Below are 5450 nucleotides of genomic sequence, written 5' to 3'. Positions count from 1 at the left end.
ATATTGATATTGCGAAAATTTTGCACAAAAAGGTTGGTTGTGATAGTCAGAAACCATTTCATATACATATTGGAATGAACTGAGACATTAATTTAATTTAAATAGAAACGATCTACAATAAATGTGCAATAACCTGTTGGATGGATGAAGTGGATCTCTGGCTCACTTCTGGGTACACTGAAGTATGAGCTGGGATCATGCCACTTGGTGTCTGAAACGAAATACAACAATAACCTGTCAGAAATATTCTGTATTATAATATAGATCAAATCTAGTTAGTAAACTAATGATCATACTCATTTAATTTACAATATATTCCTACCACCTGTCTATCATAATCGCCTTTGGAATGAGACTCATAGCTGAGGTCAAGGGCTGCATTGGCTTTGCATGTAGGGACCACAGATGTTAGTTAAAATAATTCCCACGTGGATCTGGGCTTTTTATGTAACTCTATAGAAATGGTTCAAACTAAAATAACTGCTACCCAACAATACGAGGACCTTGTAACACACACACTCTACTCTTGTTGGGTCATACCATATTGGGACGTCATCTGAAACACATTTAAGCCTTGCACAGACAAAGTACAAAATGAGGACCTGACGACTGAACACATCTAGAGTCAAGGTTCCTGACATTGAGTTATCCTTTTGTTCTCAAAGAAAGCTGAAAAGCCCCAACACTAATGTAAATGGATCTACTGCCGTGGAAATTAAATCACGCAAATTGATAAGAAGTATGTTAAATGGGCAAAATCATTGCCAAAGGGGAAAAAAAACATAGGATTCAGTGAGAATAGAGATTAATTTCATGTTTTGAGGGGCGGTTAGTTCTGTCAAATGGTAAGGCTAATTTTGTTAACGCTATGATATTGAACCAACTCATGGAAATATTGATATTGCGAAAATTTTGCACAAAAAGGTTGGTTGTGATAGTCAGAAACCATTTCATATACATATTGGAATGAACTGAGACATTAATTTAATTTAAATAGAAACGATCTACAATAAATGTGCAATAACCTGTTGGATGGATGAAGTGGATCTCTGGCTCACTTCTGGGTACACTGAAGTATGAGCTGGGATCATGCCACTTGGTGTCTGAAACGAAATACAACAATAACCTGTCAGAAATATTCTGTATTATAATATAGATCAAATCTAGTTAGTAAACTAATGATCATACTCATTTAATTTACAATATATTCCTACCACCTGTCTATCATAATCGTCTTTGGAATGAGACTCATAGCTGAGGTCAAGGGCTGCATTGGCTTTGCATGTAGGGACCACAGATGTTAGTTAAAATAATTCCCACGTGGATCTGGGCTTTTTATGTAACTCTATAGAAATGGTTCAAACTAAAATAACTGCTACCCAACAATACGAGGACCTTGTAACACACACACTCTACTCTTGTTGGGTCATACCATATTGGGACGTCATCTGAAACACATTTAAGCCTTGCACAGACTAAGTACAAAATGAGGACCTGACGACTGAACACATCTAGGGTCAAGGTTCCTGACATTGAGTTATCCTTTTGTTCTCAAAGAAAGCTGAAAAGCCCCAACACTAATGTAAATGGATCTACTGCCGTAGAAATTAAATCACGCAAATTGATAAGAAGTATGTTAAATGGGCAAAATCATTGCCACAGGGGAAAAAACATAGGATTCAGTGAGAATAAAGTATAATTTTATGTTTTGAGGGGCGGTTAGTTCTGTCAAATGGTAAGGCTAATTTTGTTAACGCTATGATATTGAACCAACTTATGGAAATGTTTATATTGTGAAAATTTTGCACATGAAGGTTGGTTGTGATAGTCAGAAGCCATTTCATATCAAATTGGAATGAACTGAGACATCAATTTAATTTAAATAGAAACGATCTACAATAAATGTCTAATAACCTGTTGGAAGGATGAAGTGGATCTCTGGTTCACTTCTGGGTCCGCTGAAGTATGAGCTGGGATCATGCCACTTGGTGCCTGAAACGAAATACAACAATAACCTGTCTAGAGATATTTTGTACTATAATCCATTTAAATTAAAACAGAGAAAATCATTTGTGTACATACATGGTGAGAACATACATGCAAGAAGGGACATGTGTTTATACATTTTATAATTCTTTAATAGATCCTATACATTCTAATCTATCAAGAGGATTTACTTACCAGAGCACGCCATGGCCACAGAGATTCTCCATAATCATAGGTGATTTCACTCTCTGCTTGGATGTTTTCAATAGCAAACAGGCAAAGATGAGGTTTACATCGGACTGTCATCTTTCTCATTTTGCAATTTGGGGACCTGTTGGCATCATTCACCAGTCGCCCTAGTGAACCGTCTTCGCATGACGCATCTAAGCTAAAATTGAAGAGGGAAACAGATTTAAACTTTCTCCACAAAACACATAAGGGTATAGAGACTAACTGATGTCTTATAGGGCTTCACTTACCACCATGAGCCATTGTTCCATTCAAAATCAAACAAAAAAGCATTTTGCTTTTCCGTATACTCCCCCTGCCTCTTGTCCCGTTCATATTCAGATATTAACTCCCCACGGTACTCGAGGACAAAGGATCCCTTTTCAATTGGTGCACAGGCAAATACACCACGTCCTGATACAACAAAGTTCACAATTTAGTGTCAAGTAATACAGCACACATTAGGTTTATGAATTGCAGTTGATCAGACCCATTTAGACTGCTTATCAATATGTATGAATTAATATTTAGGAGAAAGATCCATTGCAGGGGTGCAAACTGGTAAGGACCCAAAAAGGTGACAACATTCAAAAGAAATGTCTGAAAACTAAGAAAATCACGAGGAGAAGTATTTTACGTGGGATTTAATGAGTGTTTCCCCTAGGATGGAATTTTTTTTGTGTGCTCGCAAAGCGCACCCTGCCTGGAGGTTTCAAATGCCGCTTTTCCACTGCATGGTACCAGCTCGACACGACTCGACACGACTCGACTCAGCTCGCATTTTTTGCGTTTCCACCGCGGTACCATGGTATCTGGTACCTGAAGTGGCTGCTTTTTCTAGTACCTACTCGCTCTAGGTACCAAGCGAGCTGAGCCGATGCTAAAAGGTGACGTCGGCAGACGGCCGGCGACTGATTGGCCAGAGAGTGTGACGAAGTCACGAGAGCGACATGGCAACCATGCTGGTAACATCCATAGCAGCGCCGCAGCCAACATGTTCCACTTCTCCAACTTCTTCAACATGCCGGCTAATAATAGTAATGTGATCGATGTCCTCCATTGTTGTTATGTGGGTTCTGTCCATGTGTGGGTTGCGTATGTGTTGTTTGCGTCGCGTACACAAATACGTCACGGCCCTTTCGCGCAGCCGACCCCGCCCACGTCCAGGAGGTACTATTTGCGGTGGAAAAGCACCTGTGTTGCTACCGTGTCGAGTCGTGTCGTGTCGAGTCGAGCTACATGTGCGGTGGAAAAGCGGCATATGTGTCTGCTGGCAACCTACATACAGTTCATTTGTGCACAGTAATGAGCAGGGGAAATAAGGAGAGATTGAACATATTACAAGTATAATCTTTAAAACCATTATTTATATTTATTTAACAAAAAATATTTTATATCAACAACCACCCTATACATGAAAATCCCATAACCCAAATACTACAACAATCGAAAAGTTCTGCGCCTCAAACCAATGCATCTTTCCACTCCCTCCCCTCTCCCCATCACAAAGGTTGTAGTAGGAGCATCAATAGGCCATGCCTCTATTTAACACGTTTTGGGGCTCTAAAGTCAATAATGGCGACGCTACTGAAAATGTTGCAAAAAAAAATGTATATTGACATTTTGGCTAAAAAGAAATTTCTTAAAAATAAGTAGAGATATATTTTTCAAAACATAAGGTTGCAGTAAGACCATAAAGAGCCCATGTATGGAAAACGTTTTAGGGATCTAGAGTCAATAATGGCAACGCTATTAAAATTATTCCTAAATAAAAAATCTTAAAAGATAAGAGATACATTTTTCAAAACTAAAGGTTGTAGTAGGACGATGAAGAGGCCATGCCTCTATGGAACTAGTTTTGGGGCTCTAGAGTCAATAATGGCGACGCTATTGAAATTGTACCATTGTGGTCGTTTTCAGTTTTGCACTTTGCAGACGGTCCCTAAGCTCGCGGCTGAAAGCCGACTGCTCGTAGAAGACAATACAATTCACCGTTCGCTAACGACGGCTCGTTTGGATGAAAACAATGTTGTAGCTGGTTCTCTGGGTTACTACACTCAATTGTGTCGCAACGATGTTTCACTGATGATCTATTTAACCGCAAACTCCGAATCTGCGGAAGTTCCTCCGTTAATATGAAGCTCTCCTCTCTCGTGCGCCGCTGCTAGGTGCATATAGGGGAAACACTTTCAGATGACATCCCAATATGGTATTACCCAACATGTGTAGTGTGTGCATAACATACCTTTATAGTCATTGATCCATTTGACCTTATAACAAGGCTTGTCACTTCCAGAAGAAATAAAATGAATAGCCTCAGCCTCAGGACTAAGTCTGGCTCTCCTTTTTGACATGCTCTTCAATTGCCCATGTGCTCCTCAACTAGCAAACAATCTAAATTGGAAGATGAAAAAAAGTCAGCGAGACAAATGCAGAAAATACCAATATTTGATTGGAATCAAATTAGGATTTATCAAATGGTATTAGTCTGCCTTTAGTCATATCTCACTTATGTTCTTACTAATGCTGTAGTAGGCTATCTCATTAGCTTATTAAGCTAGTGAGATACCATCAGAATAGGGTGCTGTCAGAAATCTTAACACCTTAATATCTTCAAAGATAAATATTGTTATAAAATTATAACACTGTCAGCTCTACAATTAATATTGTCTGCACTGAACAACCAATATCATACATTTAAAAAACATAATTCCAGAAAAAACGATTTAGTGCCAAGTAACATTGTTGGTCAAGAACAACAATGAACAACAACAAGGGGATTTTATATTTATATAGTAATAGTTGACAATGTGTATGTGTATTCAAATAAATCTATCTTAATTAGTTGGTAAGTGTGCTCCCATCGTGTGCTAGAACAAAATCGCGATTTTGTGAAACTAGTCACGTGACATATTAGTCACGTGACTATGAAAGTGTGTTTAAAGTGTGTTAATATTCCCAAACTGACCACTAGTTGGCGTATTCACAGGTGAGCAAAAAGTACAAACACTCAGACACACTCCAAATTACAAAATTGTGAAATTTAAGGACATGTCAGATTTTTTGTTTAGGGGCATTCTATGGTCGTTTAGAACACTGTAGTGAGCTCGGAAAAATGAGGACTCCCAAAATGTCCTCATATTTCCGAACGTCCTGACATTGGAGGTGAGTTTTCATAAAATTGTCCTGATATGTCACTAAAACGAGTGCACACACACACACACACACACACACAC

The 5450-nt window shown here is 38.7% G+C and overlaps 1 long non-coding RNA gene across 1 annotated transcript; it reads right to left on the bottom strand.

Annotated features, from left to right (window-relative positions):
* Nucleotides 1-1269: 1269 nt before the first annotated feature.
* On the bottom strand, nt 1270-4739 carry LOC132469991 (uncharacterized). The gene is made up of 3 exons (XR_009528544.1): nt 4460-4739; nt 2466-2628; nt 1270-2374 (listed from the first exon to the last, which is right to left on the bottom strand). It is a non-coding gene; the product is annotated as an uncharacterized LOC132469991 (long non-coding RNA).
* Between the last annotated feature and the right edge of the window lie 711 nt (nt 4740-5450).

Source organism: Gadus macrocephalus, chromosome 12 (assembly GCF_031168955.1).
Source record: "Gadus macrocephalus chromosome 12, ASM3116895v1".
NCBI classification, from domain to species: domain Eukaryota; kingdom Metazoa; phylum Chordata; class Actinopteri; order Gadiformes; family Gadidae; genus Gadus; species Gadus macrocephalus.
The sequence above is the reverse complement of the archived record's forward strand: the minus strand, read 5'-3'. Positions and strand labels throughout refer to the sequence as shown.